The sequence below is a fragment of the Rousettus aegyptiacus genome, unplaced genomic scaffold, assembly GCF_014176215.1.
Source record: "Rousettus aegyptiacus isolate mRouAeg1 unplaced genomic scaffold, mRouAeg1.p scaffold_m13_p_1, whole genome shotgun sequence".
Classification (NCBI taxonomy): domain Eukaryota; kingdom Metazoa; phylum Chordata; class Mammalia; order Chiroptera; family Pteropodidae; genus Rousettus; species Rousettus aegyptiacus.
This window is the reverse complement of record NW_023416284.1, coordinates 56055991-56077085: the sequence shown is the minus strand read 5'-3', so window position 1 is coordinate 56077085 and position 21095 is coordinate 56055991. Positions and strand designations below refer to the sequence as shown.

At 33.5% G+C, this 21095-nt stretch overlaps 1 protein-coding gene across 1 annotated transcript in view; it reads right to left on the bottom strand.

Annotated features, from left to right (window-relative positions):
- Positions 1 to 21095, bottom strand: part of ADGRL2 (adhesion G protein-coupled receptor L2) — a 450339-nt gene that overhangs the window by 386159 nt on the left and 43085 nt on the right. The window lies entirely within an intron of this gene.

Below are 21095 nucleotides of genomic sequence, written 5' to 3'. Positions count from 1 at the left end.
ATGTGGATCTATTTAGATTACTTCCTATCTTTCACTTTTATACACACACACACACACACACACACACACACACTTCTAACTATGGCATTCTAAATAAGTGTGGTTTTGCATAAGGTATGTGTATAGCTCTAAATATGTTATCAAATTAATTCCCAGAAGTGTAATTTCGATTTCATAGGGTTCTTATGTTTGTATGATTTATTTTATTTTATTATTACTTTTCTTTTTTACATTTGCCACATTGCTTTTCATAGAGGTGGAGAAGAAGCAGTTTCTCCACACCTTCACCAAAATAATGTATTATCAAACTATTGGGTCTTTGCCAATCTTATACATTAAAACAAACAAACAAACAAAACAACAACAACAACAACAAAAAAAACCTCTAAAAGATTTTGATTAGTATTTACCAGATTATGAATAAGATTAACATTCTTTTGTTTTATTTAAAAATATTTGCTTTTCTATGAGATTTCTGTTCATTTCCTTTGCAATGTTTTTGGGTAATTTCTTTCATTTTGATATATGATATAAATAGATTATGGATCTAAATTATTTTTTCACATGACTACCCTATTTTTTTCAATATTCTTTATTAACTAATTAATCTTTTCCACTGATCTAATATGCCGTCTTTACATATTGAATTCTCCTATGCTTTTGTATTTTTCTGGACTTTTAAAACTATTTTATACTTGTGCATGTTCGTGTGTGTGTGTGCGTGTGTGTGCACATGTGCATGCCAATATATTATTTTAATTATTGAAGCGTTATAAGATGTTTTAATAATTGCAAGTCTAGTTTCTCCTTATGAGTTTTTAAAAAAGATTTTTCATGAATTTGTTTGTTTATTTTTTTATATAAATTTCGGCACCAGTTTATCTCATTCCAAAATACTTGGATTGATATTTTATGATAGAATCACGCAATATTTATAGGTGAACTTAGGATAATGGGTATCTTTATGATGCATGTCTTCTTATCCAAGAACATTGTATGCCTATCTATTCAAGTCACTTCTGTTTCTCAGCTTTTGGTTAAATTTAATCTGATATTTTGTTTTTGCTGTTGCTATTGAGAAGCCAAATTTTTATCGTACTTTAATTTATAGTTCTTGAAAGAGATAGATGGGAAAATGAAAAGTAGGACATATTTTCTAAAACATATTTGGAGATGAAATTCCTACTAAATATTTGAATGTAAAAAATTACTAGAAATGAATTATGGACTTCTCATCGAATAAGAATAAGGTTTGTATACTCAATTTATTGGACTGGAAAATGGAAACAAATCTAATAAGGGTTTGCTTTACAGTTTAAAAAGTAAAATATAGATTTTATTTCTTATCATAATTGTATGTTAGCTCACTAGTTTAAATCATTTTAAATGTCAAATTTTTTGTTCCCTTTTCCCTTAAACAAATATAAAAGCAGCAAAAGTACAGTTTAAACTATATGCAACCTATAATCAACTTATAATTTCTCAATTGATACATCACTTGTATTACAGGAGAATTCTGGGATTCTATTCCTCCCCGACATGGGCTGCTGGTCACTCCTGTTACCACTTAGCCAACTCATATATGTGTACTCACTTAACGGAGACAATCTCTTAAACTAATATATTATGTTCATAATGTTCCCCCAATGATGTTTCTTCTAACTCTTATCTCAACATATTCCATAATCACAATGAACCAGCAATTCTTTCCTCCCTTTTCTCAAGTTTCTTGGTCCTTACCATCCCACTAATTCTTAGCATTGATTTTATTCAGTCAGTACACAGTTTGTGAACCGAAACAAGGGTATATCTCATTTAGATGCCAATGATAACATCTCCTCAACACTGACCACAGCAGACAGAGGTTAATACACACGGGACAACACTAAATCATACTGCGTATTTTGTATACTCAGCCAAAAGAAAGGAAGAATTTAATTCCTCCACATCATCTTTTCCCGTGTCTCAGTAGTCTGACACCTTCTTCAATCACCTAACTAATGCGCGGAAAGAATAAAAACTCTTTGAGAATTCAGTGACCCAGAAAGTTACAAACCAAAAATTATGAAGCATCAAATGACATGCTATTTATCATTTTTCTCCTTCATAAAATCTACCACTTAGAGACTCTGCTAGGTAGCTATATATAAAAAGGTTCTCTGACTGTGGTTTATATGACTTTACGTATGTATACATAAGTATAAGATGTTTTCATTATAAAAATATTACTTGCTTACTAAAGAAGCTTTAAAAAATAAAGAAATGTAGGAAAAATCACCGATTCATTTATGTTCCTAAATTCAAATACAGCCTCTCTTTTAAATCTTTTAAAAGCATATTTTTACCTGTATGTTTTATAAATAACATATGCTACATATTAAAAGTATTTTTATAATATATTTTAATTGTGAAATAGTTTGAAAATAAAGTATATAAAATACTATAACAGACTTCTCCCATCATTAAGAAACTTAATTATCTTTGAGACTAGAATGTAGCAGTAAGTTCATTGCTTTGGAATCAGACAGATGTGGCTTCATCATCTGTATGTCTCCCTCTATATGCTCTTCATTTTTTTCCTACTGACTGAATTGCTGAGTTTTAGCTGAGTATATGATCTCCCAAAATGAAGATGACATCTCCTTGCTTTCTTGCAGTTCTGTCAACTGTGATATGAGTGAAATGGTGTATGAAACTTCCTGGCTTTATATTAGAGTGAGAAGCTATGCTCTTCCTTAACCCCTCCTCCTTTCTACTAGTTGGGATGCATGTATGAAGGCTGGAGTTTAAGTGGCCACTTTGATCCCAACAGCAAAAGCACTCTTCTGGAATGGAGCAATGGAAAACTGGAAAATCTTGGGTCCCTGGGATTTTGTTAACTGCTATATTTGTTCCAGACTGCCTGTCCTGGACTTTTATGAAGGACACTTTCTATGTTTACTCTGTAGGTTGGATAAGTTCTAAGTCACTCATAGCTTTATCTAAATTCTAACCAGTACAATTGCTTTCAATACTAAATAATAGATAAACAGTGATTTACACCAAAAGAATATGTACTTTTTTCTATAAACAAACAAACAACAACAACGACTAACTGTCAAGGCAGGCAGTCCCAGATGGCTTGGCAGATCACTATAATTGTCAGGGGCCTAGATTACTTTTCTTGTTTATTTCATTATTCTCATCATTTTGTTCTGATTCTTTCATGATCCTCAAATGGCTGCTTCAGCCCTCAGCCTTATCTATTTACCTAAGTACGTTCAAAGGCGAAAAAAGAAAGAGAGCAGGAAAAAAGTTTTGAGGAAGCTATTTTCGAGAAGCCCCTGGCAAGTTTATTCTTAAATTTTATTGACAAGAATTATATCATATGCTCATCCTTAGATTTTTCTACTTGCAAAGGAGATTGAGACTACTTTAAAAAGCTTAGATTGTTCTTGATTCATCTCTTGGGGCTGTTCACCTATTTCTCAAACAAAATTGGGGCTCCATCAGCAATAAAGAAATAATGGCTGAAGGACTAGTCTTTAGCTACATCTGAATCACTAGCCATATGATCTTGGCTTTGTGACATTATTTATGTAATGACATGACAATGATGCCCAACTCAAAGGAAATCAAAAGAGATACTATTTAAAAAGAGCTAGTAAAATGCATTGCTCATACTGGATGCTTAATAAATACATGCTAGTTATTATGACTATCATTATTTCTTTGAATTGATGTTCTTAGTTTACTTAACTAATTCTATAACAAAGATATTTAGATTATTTTTTGCTTTTTTGGCTACTATAGATGATTCTAAAATTAATGTCCTTCTTATACAATATTTTTTCTCTCTGTTTAGGATTATTTTCTTTGGTGTACTCCTAGAAGTATAATTACTGGGCCATCCAATATTAGGAGAATAAATTGTGGGCCTTGAGGGATAGTATAGAAATTACATAGAAATCAAGAATTCAAACAGTCCTTATGTCTTCCTAGGCAAGTATTCCAGGTTACACTTGTATACTTACATACTTGTATACAAGTATACTTGGCTTTTGGGACTCATGAATACATGAAAACAGAATTAATTTTGAGGTGTTCAGTTTGCCATGGTTTCGAACCTTTTTGTTCCGACAGACATCAATGTGGCATAGCAGAAAGTTCGCTGAACTTGTCTTCAAATTTCTGGGTTGAAATTTTTACATTGTCACTATCTGTGACCTAGGGCATGAGCATATTCTTTCTGTCTGCATTCACTCATCTGTAAAATGGGGATAATAAAAATGGTCTGCCTACTTGAAATGGGTAATTACTCAGGGACATTTTGGAAATCATTAAAGACTCTAGACATACATATGGTTATTAGTGCTAAGAAAAAAATAGAGCTAGAAAAAAAGAAATGCTTGTAATTTAAGAAAATAAATATTTCTGTGTTCTAGACATAGTTCTTAGTACTTGAATTATATTACCTCATTTAATCTTTGCAATAAGTTTAAGAGATAAATACCATTACTATGGTCCTTTTATAGTTTAAGAAAGTGAGCCGCAGAGAAGTTAAACCACAGGCATTGTGGATTTGAACCCAGGCAGTTTGGTTCTAGAAAGCCTAGGCAGAATCACAATACCACACTTCCCATCTTGTTTAAAAAAAATGTTGAGATCAATGCTCACTCCTAATAACATCATATGAGAAAATTTTCACCTGAGTGGCAAGCCTGTGTAACCAATACTTCTTATTCTTCTGCTTAGTGGGTCCTGAGTGTAGCTGCATTGGGCTTCACATGATGTAGAACTTAAAGTGGGATTTGGCATGATATCAGACACAGGCTGAGCTAATTTTCTTTTTTGTGGTTTGGTGTGCTGAGATGTCTATCAATATAAAGTTTTCTGTGTGATCGAACGTGTTCACAATTATTAAGGACCAACGAGACAAGAGCAATCAAGCTATTCCTAGGATAAATTGTGAAGAGGGTGCCATTGGTTATTGGCGTGCTTATCTATTTTATATTTTATAACAGCCTCTACTCCCTCTCTGTGTCACCATGGTGCCTTTCCCGCTCTTCGTCTCCTCTCACCTATTTCTTTGGCTACCTGGCTAGTGCCTGTTGCTCAGAATTGGGCTCTCTATCTTCCCTAGCTAAAAACCTAGTTTTACCTAATTTCCTCTTTAGGGATCTAATCAAAAAAATGTATTGGTTATCTAAGGTGTTAACAGAAATGAAGCAGTGTGCTAATTTTCCAGAGATAAAGTCATTTTAACGTATAAGGGGTGGTAGCTTAATTTGCTGATGAGAAAATTTTAGGCATTAATGGAAATTGGTGGCTGAGGAAGAATTATTGAGTGGGATTTGAAACATCCTTCAAATCATGCCAACTGAGCTGACTCTGTCTCAGATAAAAAGCAAGTAAGAGAAAGAGGTATAAGAGAATGGAAGAAAGCATCTTCGGCAGGCAGATATCATGCTGGTTTTCTTTAAGAAAGCAAGTGCCAGCCTCCAAACCTCTCTCACAGTGAGGAATAGCAATGACCAATAACATCCACAGAGTCTGCTTCTTTTCTCTCTTGGTCACTTTTTTCTTCTTTCCTGAAATGAGGGCATGAGTCTAAATCCACAGCAGCAGCCATATGTTGATGACTGAGGTAAAAGTTTGAATTAATCTCAAGCAGCTTGGTTTTGACAACCTTAAGCCACGAATCAACACCAACAAGGGCTACCTCTGGGTATAGAATTATATGGGAAAAAGTTAAGTCCCTCATTTGTTTAAGTTACTCTTTTTCTATTACTTGTAGCACAACATAATTCTTAATCAACGTGACCTCTAGGTAAAATGGGCTAAAGACATTTAAAATGGCTTTCAATGAGTAACATGCATCTTTACTGTCTAAATGTATCTAAAGTATTGACTATTTATTAAGCACCATGGTACACAAGATGCATTGCCAGCACCTGACTTCTTATATGATGGCAAGAAGATGATATCATTAGAGTTTGACGAGAGGATGCTAAAGCTTAGACAACTTGGGCTTTTTGCTTACAATCATCCAGTGAGTAAATAGAGCACTGTGTAAAAATGCTGGGTCTTTTTCTGAAGAATATATATATTTTCACTTAATTCTCATGTCTTGTCCCCTAAACAGGGATAGAGTGATTGAATTCTCTGATCCCTTCATTCCAATTCATTTGCAGTGATGTCACGGAGGATGACGATGCCAATGGAAATTGGTCAATGCTGGACTTAGAAGAATTGTCATGAACATTAAAAACATTTCTTACAATTAAATATTATTTTATCAGACAATCAGCTTTCACTATAAAAATGGTCTATATTCATGGAAAACAAATGGAACTCATACAAAGTTATACATAGACCCTAAAGATCAGGTAATAATTTGGAGTAAGAAGCAGGAAAATAATAACGCAGGAAGACTCAGGAAGGAAACACAGGAATCTAAACATTAAGATGGAGTCTTGGAACAACACATGCATTTTAGCTTCTTTGGATTCTCAGTCCACTTTTCTTTTATGGCCACCCACAACATGGTCCCCAACCTTCTGGCCTTCTTGCAAAGGTGGGCAACTGGTCCTGACAAGAATCAGATTAAGTCATGGATATAGGGCCATACCTCTGTTGTCACTTCGAAAGAAAAAAAGTGTGAAACGATGCTATTTTTATTAATATGCTTTAAATGTCTTAATGTTTTGACTAATCATTTCAGCTTTAGATATTAGCCTAAATTAGCAATTATTGACATGAGTGAGGATTTAAAATAAAGACGATATTTGTAGCATTGTTTATGTAACCATTATATTAGAACAACCTGAATATTAAGATTCTGAGTCATTAAATTGGAATAATTATATTTGAATATCTAGATTATTAAATAGTCCAGTCCAGTGATGAAATACCATTTAGCTATTTAAATGGTGGAGTAATCTTCTACTGTTCTGTACTGCTAGCGAATAAGGCAATATGTACTGTATGATCTTGTTTTTGTAAAAAATATAATGCATGCATGTTTATGTAGAAAATACAATGGAGAGACATATATAAATGGCAAGTGTAAATGACATTTACCTCTGGGAAGAGAGGTTTCAGGAATTTTTAATTTTTTTCTGATTACATGTATTTTAATTTTTGTACATTGAAATGTTTTATATATATGTAATTTTTGTTCTAAGAAAAGAAACGTTCAAAGCGAAAAAATAGTAAAAACTATAAAAGAAGTTGCATGTGCAAATCAAGTAACACGCTGAATAGCCACTCCTATACTGTTTGTAGACACTGCCATAAAAATGTCAGAAGATTGTTATTTTGTAATAACAGAAATTTTTTTTTTTTTTTTCCTGAGGGGCTTGCTCCTTAGAAACGTAATGCTGCTCTCTGAACAGATTCTGGTTAGACGGCACCGATTCTCATATTCTAAGCAGAGGCAGAACCACATTATTAATCTGAAGTAATCATTTTAGACCCTTTAAAATAGAATTAACGGCAACAAATGCAATTCTTTTATACTACCTTCCCTAAGACACTAATACTGCGGTTTAAATTATTCATTTTTGCTGTTGCGCAGCCTCCTCCTAGTGTTATCTGTCTGCATAGTGATGGGTAGAGACACCACTGACCAGAAAATATGTCATCTCCTGCACGCTGGCTGAGACTTGAATTGAGATTGTTGAAAGATCAAAGAAAAATAGACATAGACTGTCACTGCAAATTTCTTTTGCATTAAATTATAAACAGTATATTGTAAATACTTAAGGCAAGAAGGAGTACCGGAATTAATAAAAAAAAAAAAAAAAAAAACAAAAAAACAAAAAAACAAAAAAAAAACATTTGACCCTGTTTCTTTTCATTGTCTCACTTTCTCTCTACCATGTCAATATCAAAACTATATCTATGTACTCCATATTGCCAGGAACATATGCATATCTGTAAGTATACAGCACTGTAGCAATGATAAGACAAATGTTTTATTAAATTTTATGCCTGATGCAAAATTTTAAGTTTGTTATCTTCAACCCAAATTTAATATTTTGGGGTTTTGGTACATATAAGCTTGACAAATCAACTTTCTGTTCTTGAGTTAAAGGCAAATCAAAAGCATTCATAAAACTTCATGAACATCAAATGTCAATTGCAACACAAGATTTTGATAGAACTCTAACTAAATCTGAAACATATGGATTGAATTTTCCTTGCAATATTCTAGTGTTTGGAAGGAAAATCTGTGCAAAAATGTGTTGTGGGTTTTCTGAAACTCCCAAAGTTGAAAAAACATTTTGATTTATTTAGATTTGGAAATGGGATAACAATTTTGCACCCTGGGAAACTTAATTAAGTACCAAATTTAGTTTAACACCGCATGGCATAAGGGCCTGAATGAGTGAATTCTCTTTTTCAGTTGTATTAAACTTTTTTTAATACACTTGAAATGTGGAAGCTAATCAGTGGAGAATCCAAGAGCTTCCTTTCTGGAGATCTAACCATTCCATATAATTTTCATCAGCCTCCCTCAAGCCATCTCCAATAAACATACAATAAATAAATAATAAACACATATAATATGCAAACCCAAACAACTATACCGCCCTAGGTAAAAACTGTGAGGTTGTTATACAAACTAAAACTCCAGGAAAGTTTGCCTATTCTACAGAAATTCTTGTATCTCCACAGAGCTAAGCACATCGGAACGCAGGTGGACATCCCTGATTGCTTTATGTTGGATCTTATCTCACACTTCTGTATTATAGCTTGATTTGACTGAACTACTTTCCATCTCTCAGTAAAGTTTCATCAGGGAAACCCATGACCTAGCAGTTCACACCTGCCTTTTACTCTGCTGGGTTGTGGGAATTCAGAAAGGATCGCAGGTAGGAGAAATGGGCTAGAATAACCTTTAGAGAAAAATTGCTTTGCCATGAACCACTCTACTTGTACTAGACTGTGGTTGCCGTCTATTGGGTTGTCCTTCAAATTTGCAGCTGTATTTTAGAAATGTCTCTTCTTCCAGCTTACGAGTCTTTTCCAAATTAGGAATTCAGTAAATGGAATTGATTTAAGGATTCCTTTTCTTGTTTTTCTAAAAATGTGAAATCATTACACATGAACACGAAAGCAGAAAGGCTTAAGTTCTTGATTCAGGCCATTTTTGGATTATGTTTTTGTTACGGGATATATAAACTGGAGTAAGTACTTAAATTCTGAAACTCATTTTTCTCCTCTGTAAATATGGAGATACCAGTATCTTCCTTACTGAGCTATTCCAAGATTTGATAAAATAGAATAAATAGTTTATCTGGTAATTTTTTTTTTTTTTTTTGCATGGAGTAAAAACTCAACATTATTTACTCCTTGCCATTTATTCTAATATCATGACTACATTTTAAAAATATATTTTTTGTTTAAATCATTAAACAAATCATCAAAAACAAAACAAAAAACGAACAAATTATCAGAAACAATACCCATTGTCTGTTACAAAATTGTCTAATTTTTGAAGCCCAGGAATATGCAAATATGACAGAACATCCACTCCAAAACCAGGACCAATTGTTTAAATTTGTCATCGACAAATTGAGAACTGTTGTGGGATAATTGGAAAATGAAAAATCTCTCTCTTTCTAAAACTAGTAGTCATTGAAAAGAGACAAAAAAGAATAAATAACTGAATTACAAAATTTTAAGGAAGATAGATAGATATCTTCATTCTTCATACACTATATGTAAACATATATATATATATTTCCAAGACCACAAAAACATTACAAAATGTATAGAATCATGTTTTGTTTTGTTTTTTCCTTTATTAGTTATCAAAAACCGCTTAAAAGATATTTGCTATTAGTGGGCATTGAGGATTAGGTAAAAAATATATATACATATACATATATATGTATATTAGCCAGAGAAAGCAATGATTCTGATTAAGTAAATTCCATTGAACTCTTTCTAGTAAGCATTATTCAGGTCATGAATGCTAATTTGTCCTGCAGGGGGCTGTGGGTAATTGCCCAGAAAAACTATCAGCTTTATTGAGTTGCTACAAAACAGTATTACTGAATGGTACACTGTAAAGGAAGACAACCTTGATATGTACTCAAAGAAGAAGGTATTTTTCCCCCTACTGAAAGATTTTATAGACTAGATAAAAATGATAATTAATGACATTTTGCTTAGAAAAATAAAGGCACATCAATATCACCTTCTGTTTAATAGTCAAATAAAATTCCTAACGTGCATAGACATGTATCTAAGAAGTGCCACCAAAACACCCGGACAATTTTAGCTTTCTGTGTATTTAAAATTATGTAGAATCAGAACCGTCCTAAAAAATGAAGCAAATATGGCACACTGGCCACATTCCAGCAACTACACAGAACTGCTGACATTACTAAAATCTAGATAATTTAGTCCCATATGGGAATCCATATCACAATTATATTGTCCTGCTCTGACACAGACCTGATTTTGCACATCTTTAAGCCTGGCTTTTTATAATTTCAACTCCTTTCACCAATAAAACAATTTGCATCTACATAGTCTTTCTGGCTAAGAAAGAAAGAAGAAATCTGTTACATGACTTTGGTATCTTCACAGTTTATTACAAGGAAACAAACTCTTTGACTAACACACTCTCTCATTTTTTTTTAATTGATACACTATAACCCATTGAAAACTACACACAGCAGGCTGGAAGTCCACATATTAAAATGAGGATGTGTTTAAAATCACTTTGCACATTTAGCACAATGAGGTAAAATATTCCGTTCACTTAGACATACATCATGGAAAACACCTAGATATTAAAGAAATAGCATTCTCCTCTGAAAAAAAATGGAAAGAGCTATTACAAAATGTAGGGATTTAAAAAGTTGTTTTTACAACTCCCCATCTTTTATTGAAATAGTTTGAAAAATGTGCTTACTTGATTCACTAATACTTATCCTGACAATTCATAAGTTTAACAAAAAAATAACCTTTTCTAGAACACTGTTTTCACTATAATCGAATAGTGTCAAAGTCAAATATTCACATGAAATATGTTTTATTTTTGACTCACCTTGCCTCTCTTAAAAGAAAAACAACACAGGAGAGACATGTGGAAAAAATAATCATATCAAACGATTAAACTTTGATGAAAAAAGTGAGATTACTAATTAAAAAAAAATCTTTTGGCCATCTCCTTTCCCATACACAAAGAAAATAAAGGTGTAAGTTATTTATAATTATTAACAGCAATGCTTTTAGAGAACCAAAACATTAAAGAAGCAGTCCTAAAGTTCCCTTGGCATTGGTATATTGAAAAGTCTGTGGTTTTCTTTAGTTGTAGTCTTAGTAGAAAGGAACACAACACAATCCTTTTAATGTATCAGTAGCATTTTAGTTTTTATGATTATCGATTTTAGAAGGATTTTATTCCATGCTCAAAATGGTCAAGTGACATTATTTGGCAGTAGCTTACTGAGATATTTCATATTGTTTTAGATATAATACAAGTTTTACTTTGAGGACTAGGGATAGATTTTATTTGTTAAAAACAAAACAAAACAAAACAAAAAACAACTTTGTCCAAGATCAAGAAATCTGTCCATACACACACACACACACACACACACACACACACACACACATATGTGTATATATATATATATATATATATAGTGTTTATCATTCATATTTAGTACTAAGATATAGTTAAAATTTGAAACTTTGATTATATTCAGAATTAATGTGATTAAGCTTGCAGGGCATGCTCTTCATTTATTTTCTTGTGAAAACTTGTGTGAACTTGTATATACTCACATATCAAACCAAGAAAGCTATTTTTTCCCTGTCAAATAGTTTTGAAACGGAGCCTGAAAAAGGCACTGACTATGAAAAAAGACAACCCAATAATGGAGAGTTCAAATTGTTCATGTGTACTAATAATGAAATACACCAAAGTATTTTTCATTCTTTCTACACCTTGACAATGACAAAAAGGAGCCAACATCACTTCTACCCCGCAGGGGATTAAAAGCAGCTCTCAGTTTTCACTGTAACTATAACCTATGTCTAATAACAGCCTTTCGGTAGATTTTTTTTTTTAAATCAATATTATCACCAATGCATATCTTCTCTGGTTCTAGCCTTGAGAATATAAAATTGGTTTTTATCATGGCTCATTTTAAGGGAAAATGAGTACCATATGTATTTCATATATCGTGTTAAAGAGTTTGAATGAGTGTGTTTGTCAGGTTAACACTTCTGGTTCTAATAAGGAATTTTGTTTTTCAGACCTCTTTTCATTATTCACCTAGGTCCTCGTCTACCATCCTCATTCTGAAAAAAATCCCTCCAGTCCTCAAAATTGGGCCGCTAGAGTACTTGCATGTTCCTGTCAAATTTGCTTTAAACGGGAGGATATGCACCTGAGAAATATTATTATATTCAGCTTTCACATTATCATTATCACTTCTAATACAGCTAGTTCTGTAAGCAATAATTATTAACATGAATGTTAGTTCAGAATAATTTAATTCATTAGCGAGATAACTCCTTTGATTCCTAAAGAGGCATTGTAACAATCAGTGGATAGTACTAGCCTGTTTAGTATCATCATTCATTTAATTTTTTCTCCTACCAGTGGTATTTGTTGGGCAAGCAGAAACTGAATATGTAACAAAGCTCTACAAACTTTATTTCTGGACTTGACTGTATGCCATGAGAGACCAGAGGCTTCCTTCATCAGTCACCCTGGAATTCTCTCTGTTGGGCAAGGATTAAGAGAGCTGTCCTGAGCATGTATTTCACTAAATCCTCACATACCATTCAGAGTAGCTGCTGCCTGAACAAGTTCCTCCTGTTTTCACACAAGACGTTTCTGGTGCATACAATTCAATAGAGAGCCGGCCTGGCACAGTGAGTCAGGGTGTCAGTTCAGCTGCGCGCCAGTTGTCAATCCATTTGCTTTGCATAAAAGATTGAAAATAGCACTTTTTTTTTGAACTAGTTCTTCAGGGTCTGTGTAAGGGGGTCTTTCTTCATTCATGTTTTTAAAACAGTTTCTAATATCACAATGCTTCTAGTTAGGAATCTGGTAATATGATTTCTACCACAATACAGGCAAGCACTAGGTTTACAGTAGATTCATAGGAACTGTATGTCAAAATGCTGTCTATTCCACATCAGTTACAAAGCACTTATCTGAATAAGGCAAAAGGTCGATACAGTGCAAGATGGTAGAGACAGTGGTAAAAGGAATGTGCCAGGAAGCAGCTTTTGTTTTTGTACTATTATGAGCAGCATCTTTTTTGCCATGTCACTTACATGTTTTTTCCCAAGTGAGTTACCAAGAAAGGAAGACAATACACCTTGAGCGGAATGAGGGCTATGTTGCCCCAAAGAGAAGAAGCAATGGCCACCAGACTGTAAGATGCACTTAATGTGATGTCAGAATTACTAGCAGACTTGTCGGCTTTGTATGTTTTTGTGCATTGATTTCCAATTCATTTTGGCAGTTGGGCTACTCCATTACTCTAGATTTTAATCATTCTGAAAGACAAGGATTTGATACACCACAAGGCATGTGGCAGTGGTTGAAAGAAAGCAGGAAGCAGTGGGTGAATTGTGATTTTAACGTGAGAAGAAGGAAAGAGAAGCCATGATACTGCATACATTAAAAGATGGATGAACCACTCTATTAGTGGATCAAAAGTTTCCTGAATCGAACCTAAAGAAAAAGCACACATGGGCTGGGAGCTTTTTGAGCTTAGTTGTTAAAACTAAGCCCTGAAGCTATTTTCAAACTAATATTTAATATATATTCCTGGTGAATATTTCATCTTCTAAAGGTTATGTCAGTGGTAATCCGGAAAATAAATGAAGGAACAGCGTTTGTAACATTCCTTGTGAGATGACAAAACCCTCATTTGTGGTCCTTATATTGCCCGTTGGTGCGTTCCATATAAAGTTGGCAGGGCCGGCTTCATAGGCATACAGCCTGGGCACAGGGTCTCAGGCCAGCAGGGAACTGTGCTTACTTTCATGCTCTGCTGTCACGATTTTGAAAGGCTTCTCTTTTTTTTTATTTTTATTTTTAATTATAGGGCATGCTTTATTTTGTACAGTATAATCAGATAGATATAAGATGGCATCAACCAGTGAGCGTCTTGTTTTGAAACAACTTGTGAAAATAGATTTCTATCCTTTTCTTTAATCCTAATTTAATGCTATTAACCAATTCCGTTATTTAAATTGACTATTAAGATCAGAATCAATTTGATTTATCAGAATGTATTTCCTATTAATAGGGCTTTCTTTTTATCCTGCTTCTGTAACCTTCATTTTTTTTCAGGTTTATTGAGATATAATTGACATAGAACATTGTTTTAGGTGTACAATGTGGTATAAAACACACATATTTTACAAAATAATTAGCAAAATAAGGTTATTTAACACATCCATCAGCTCATATAATTACAGCTTTGTGTGTGTGTGTGTGTGTGTGTGTGTGTGTGTGTGTGTGTTGAAAACATTTAGGAGCTAGTCTCTTAGCAACTTTCAAGTATATAATGCAATATTGTTAGCTGTAGTCACTATGCTGAATAATATATCCCTAGAACTTAATCATCCTATAAGTGGAAGTTTATACCCTTGACCAGCATTTCCCCATTTCCTTCAACTCCCAGACCGACAACAACCATTCTTCTCTCTGTTACTGTGAGTTTGGCTTTTTCTTTATTTCTCTCTCCTTTTTTTTTTTTTTTTTTTTTAGATTCCACAGATAAGTGAGATCATATAGTATTTGTTTTTCTCCACTTAACTTATTTCACTTAGCATAATGCCCTTAATGTCTATCCAGGTTATCACAAGTATCAAGATTTCATTCTTTTTAAATGGCTGAATAATATTCTACTGTATATAATATTCTAATATATAATATTATATACATATAATATTTTATATATAAATCACATTTTCTTTATCCATGGACACTTAGATTATTTTCATGTCTTGACTATTATGAATAGTGTTGTAATGGATATAGGAGTGCAAAAATCTCTTTGAGGTAGTGATTTTATTTCCTTTCAATATCTACCCAGAAGCGGAATTACTAGATCATATGGTAGCTCTATTTTTAATTTTTTGAGGAACTTCCATAGTGTTTTCTGTAATGGAAACACCAATTTACATTTCCATTAATAGTGCACAAGGGTATCTTTTTCTCCACATTCTTGCTAGCACTTGTTATCTCTTGTCTTTTTGATAATAGCCATTCTAACAGTTGTGAGAAGATATCTCATCATGGTTTTAATTTATATTTTCTTGATCATTAGCGAAGTGGAGCACCTTTTCTTATACCCGTTGGGCATTTGTATGTTTTCTTTGGAAAAATGTCTAATAAGATCTTCTGCCTATTTTTAAATCAGATTAGTATTATTATTGCTATGAAGTTGTATGAGTTCCTCATATGTTTGGATATTAACCCCTTATGTGATATATAGTTTGTAAATATTTTTTCCCATTCTGTAGTTTGCCTCTTCATTCTGTTGATTTTTTCTTTTGCTATGCAGAAGCTTTTTAGTTGGATGTATGAAATTCTTAATAATTTTATCTTTGAACTTCTGTTGTGAAGTCCAATGAGACAATGGAGTATGCACATGAACAGAGGAGATACAGACAACATACATGTTTATCATCCCCTGCCTCCCCATTCACATAGAACATTTGTGAAGCCTCATGAACACAAAATTCTGGTGGACTCATTATGTGTGAGAGTTCGGTGAATCTCAAAGTGAGTACAAAGGACGTGTGTTACAAAGGATGATGACAGAAGAGAACTAAAATCCAGGGCAATGCGTAGCCCTTTTTCCTTTAAATCCTTTCTTACTCGTCAGTAAAACAGAGAGTGAGGGTACAATGTGCATACATCAAGAAGTAAAATAAAAACAGTTTATCGTTAGATTTGAATAGTACATTCACTGTTCTGGTAAGAATAAAATGCTTATACATATTCAGGTTATAAAATATGAATTGTGTAATTTCAGCAATTCTACGTGACTTAAATGCTCTTATATTTGCATTTAAAATGGGCATTGCATAATATAAAATCAAACGGCAAAATTTATGTTAATAATTTACACCATTACTTATTTAGAATGAAACTTAACAGCAAATAAACAGGAACAGAAGTCAAGAGAAAGAGACCGTGGAGGAAAGGAAAGCTGTATGTTTTATAATCTTTAACCCCATTTTCCTCTTGCTTTTTGAACGTCAGTCCCCACATTTTAAATTTGCATCGAACCCCATAAACAATGTAACTGATTTTGAAAGTAGGAAATATTAATATCAGAAAATAGAAAATGTTGTGTGTCCCCAAGTAGCATAAGGTAAACTTCTCACTTTTTAAATTATTTTATATTTGAAAGAGCATCTTTCAATCTTGATTACAACAATAGTAATTGGAGTAATATGGTATTGAGAATCCACTCAGGCAGGAAACATGTCAATCTCCCACCATTGTTCCACTCAACACAGCTCAGCAACTCAAAGGCTACCTTTTTGGTTAAGACAAATTATGTATGGCCAGTTGCTCCCACATGCTGCCTCCCTCCCTGGGAGCAAGATAAACTGCTGCCATATAATGTGAAATGAAGGACTTGAGTAAGATTTCCAAATCGTGTGGAGAATATCATTAATTAGAAGCCACGGAGCAAATAATGTGTAAATAAATTAGTAAATGAACATTTCACTAGGGGTTCCAAAGACTTAATTTGCTTTTAGAAGATGAACAATTTATGTATGCACACTGGTAAAATTGATCTGTTAGAACTGCTTATTTTGCTAGTGCCCTCATCTAGAACTTTCCTATCAATATTGTCTCCTTCTGTTGGGAAGAAGGTGCTGAGGGATGAGGTTCCTCTCAAGGGGAGTATTTACTCTCACATTTCTCTGTGGTCTCCATTGGTCCCTCAGTGGTTGATCAAATCAGTATATCTCACCTGTGCCTCAAATGTCATCTTATCCTGACCACCTTCTCTAAAATAGCAACTCTTTCCCCTTGCTATCATTTTAAAACTTTTTTCTGCCAAGGCAAAGTCTTTGTTTTTTTCACTATTTTATCCCTGTGGCCTAAAACAATGCTTGGCCTAGAGTAGGTTCTCCATAGATACTTGTTAGATCAATAAATGAGTGTGTAGGCTGTGTGTGTGTGTGTGTGTGTGTGTGTGTGTGTGTGTGTTGTTTTTTTTTTTGGGAGGGAGAGAGGGAAGTGCGGGGGGGAGGGATTGGAGGTAAAAGTTTGAGAAAGACTGGATTAAACAAAACTGAACTATCTTCTTTATTGACATACTTAACAGAGCCTTTGATATAGCTCAATGTTCATTGTCAGTCTTCAATGGAGATTTAGGATACAAGCCAATTGGAATATGAGACTCGATTTTTCCCATTTAGAACGAATATTCTTTGAAACACATTTTAGAAATTGTCATCTTAAGTGGTAATTTATTGACCTCACAGAATTTTAAATGAAGATTTTACTGGAGTAAATCCACACCTTCCCTTTAGGTTCTTAATATTTTATGAGGCAGCCTTTCATGGGCTGATTAGAAAGGTGTTACCATCCGGGGACGTCCTGCACCTTCCAGGCTCATCATATTCTTATATTTCACACAAAAATAAGCTTACTTTTGACCTGTATTTGATGCAAATGCCACAGTTTTCTTTACTCTGCCTTTTTGTTCTCTGCATTTCCTATAATTCTGCATGCTCACCAGTCTCTCTCTCTCTTTCTCCACTTTCACAAGAGGAACAAAAGGACTTGATCTACATATAATGATCTTTGCACAATATTTAGCCCCACCTTGTACTTAACGTGATGTCTTCTAAATAATTTTAATGAAATGGTGTAATAATATTGATCCCATTGTAAAGGACAAAAACTGAGGTAGATGTAAGAAAGTAAAAATGAAACAAAATAAAAACTCATTTTCTTAATTCCTGGTTTCGAAATCCTGCTCTCATAATTAATGTTAATGTAGAAACAATGAGACGCTCTGTACCTTGATCTGTGAGCCAAAATACAAACTCTATAAGGTATATGGTAGTACACTTTCAGAACAGAGTGTGAGCCATCAACAGAACAGGATTGCAAGTTACAGCAACCATAAGTAGAAATAACTTTTATTGCACTCTCAACACAAACAGGAGCTGAACCAGAGAGCTAGTAAAATCACATAGCAGAAATACTGCAGAACAGTATACCTATAAGTTATTGAGAGGCACTTCTAGACAAATTTTCAGATGTCGTTGGTAAAACCCATAAAAATGTACTCATAGTTTAAGGGCTAAAATGTTACATTGTGTAGAGAAATGAATGGATTTTACAAATAAAAATACTTTCACGCTTGTATTTCTCTAATACAGGCATCACACCTGTACTCAAACAATTAGCATTACAGCAGCAGGGAACCTTGCTCCTGAAATTGTAATGAGGAAATCTAATGAGGAATCCAACACGTGGGAATTTCCTACCTAGCTTGAATATAGTGCCATCAATTTGACATTCACAACTTTGAGATTTTACCCTAAAGTTTCTAAAGTTATGTTAGTTCCATTTTGATAGAGTTAAATGATTAGTTTTGTATATCAGATAATTTTTGGAGGGTGAGGAGAGGTCCTATTTTTCTTTAAGAAACTTGCTTTTTTTATTGTGATAAAATATAAATAACATAAAATTTACCAATTTTACTATTTTTAAGTGTACGGTTTAGTGACATCACATACATTCATATTGTTTTGAAACTCTTACCACTAATCATCTCTAGAACTTTTTCATCATCCTAAACTGAAACTCTGTACCTATTAAACACTAATTAAACATTTCCTCTTCTCCTTGTTCCCTGATAACTGCATTCTACTTTCTGTCTGTGTGAATTTGATTATTGCAGGTGCTTTATGTAAGTAGAATCATATAATATTTGCCCTTTTGTGCCTGTGTTATTTCACTCAGCATAATGTCTTCAAGGTTTGACCAAACTATAGCATGTGTAAGAATTTTCTTTTTGAAGGCTGAATAATATTCCAATGTGTGTGTGTGTGTGTGTGTGTGTGTGTGTGTGTGTGTATAATATATATATTATATTTTCTTTGCCCATCCATCTGTAGATGGATATTGAGATTATTTTCACCTTTTTGACTACCGTGAACAATGCTACTATAAACATTGGTGTACAAATATGTGTTCAAGTGCAATTGCTGGATCATACGATAATCACATATTTAATATTTTGAGAACCACCATACTGTTTTCACAGTGGCTACACCATTTTACATTTCTACTAATGTACAAGGGTTCTAATTTCTCCACATCCTCACCGCCACCTGTTTTTTCTTCTTTTTAATTTTTCCTTTTTTTTTTTTTTTTTTTTGCTAACAGCCATCCTAGAGGGAAAACTTGCTTTATTTTTTATGTTTCATAAATATTTTCCTGATCGTTTTGTGTAAAACTCTAGTTATGTGATTTCTAAGCGATTGACACTAGCTGAGATTTTTTTTAGTCCAAGAATATATTATCTTTTCTTTCTCATCAGATCTGTTAGTTTGTTTTAGGGGAACAGAGTAATACTGCATGTTTGTAATTGAAGATTTTGTATATATGTGTATCTATCTATATCTATAATCTATATCGGTCTCTATTTATCTACCTATATCTTTCTATGTCTATCAATATCTATATCTAATATCTATCTATCTATATCTATATCATCTATATCTATTTATCTATACCTATACCTATATCTATATATCTATATCTATATCTATCTAATCTATTACCATCATTCTATTTGCTTTTGGTATATTAGCAATACCTACTGGCATAAGAATAATGAAAGTGAGTGTAAAACTACTATTAGAAGTGTCAAAAGGGTAGGCCAAATTCTTTCTTCTGACACCTCATTTCGTATGTGTTTCTAGAAGTGGTGGGCTTTTGTTTTGGGGCTTGCCAGTGATAGAATTATATCTCTTTTTAACTTTTTGCATTCAGATTTGTATCACACTGCATCACACAGCTTGATAAATATAGCTACTTCCTGCCTGTGAGGTTTTACAAAGGTATAGATTCAAGGCTCCAATGATGAATCATTACTTTTGTTAGGACCAACACCATTAAGATGCTCCTATTAAATAAGACAAACAGGTGGCTCAATATTTTGTGATAATTTTTACAATCGGTTTCAAGTCCCATTCCCTCTTCTAAATTAAGTGCAAGGAGATCCATCATCTCAACCAGTAACTTCCATGTCATGTTGTGCAGACCTCACCATATAGGCTCCTGCGATCATGTGTGTGAATCATAGCTGCCTAAGGCATCCGCATATGAAAGCACAGCCTAGACCTAGCTGATTAAGTTGTAGCATAAAACAACACTTCAGTAGTCAGGAGCATGACAGCCCACTATGGTTTATTGGACCAAAGAGTATAACATCGTAATTTACTTCTCTAATACATGTCATGTTCTCTCTTATTGTTTCCCCTTATAGAGTGAAATATGTAGGTTAGAGATTGCTGTACAAGCTTCATGTGTTATGCCCCTCCAAAATTAGAGGGTAACAAACTGTCTTTATTATCCTGTGCCTTTGGTAAGCTGCCACAAATCACAGAAACCACTGCAGGTGAGCATCTACTGGTTTAAAAAGTCAAGGCAAACTAAAAGACTTCATGTCTCTGCCTGAAGCTATTTTTGAACTACAGTACAGCTAGACACAATTATTATACTTCCTGGCCCTTACTTTTTATTGTACGTTCCTAACCATTTTTTTTTCTTTCTTATTGACAGGAAACCAGGATTTATAAAGTCTGGCTCAATGCAAATATTTAAAGACTTAATGTTTTTCCCTCCCCCAAAACATAACAATATAAGTTGAATAGTGTTTTGGTGAGTTTATTTTTCTTTTTAAACTGGAATTCATGGCTGTTCTCCAGCTCAAAATGGCACTAGTCACAGATAATTTAAAGAGAATAGCTTGCTTGTTTGTCAAGCAAACATGTGTAATCTGATGAAATTATTAATGTCATAGTGTTAACTCTCTTCTCATAAATACAGTTAACAGTGCTGACACTGCAAT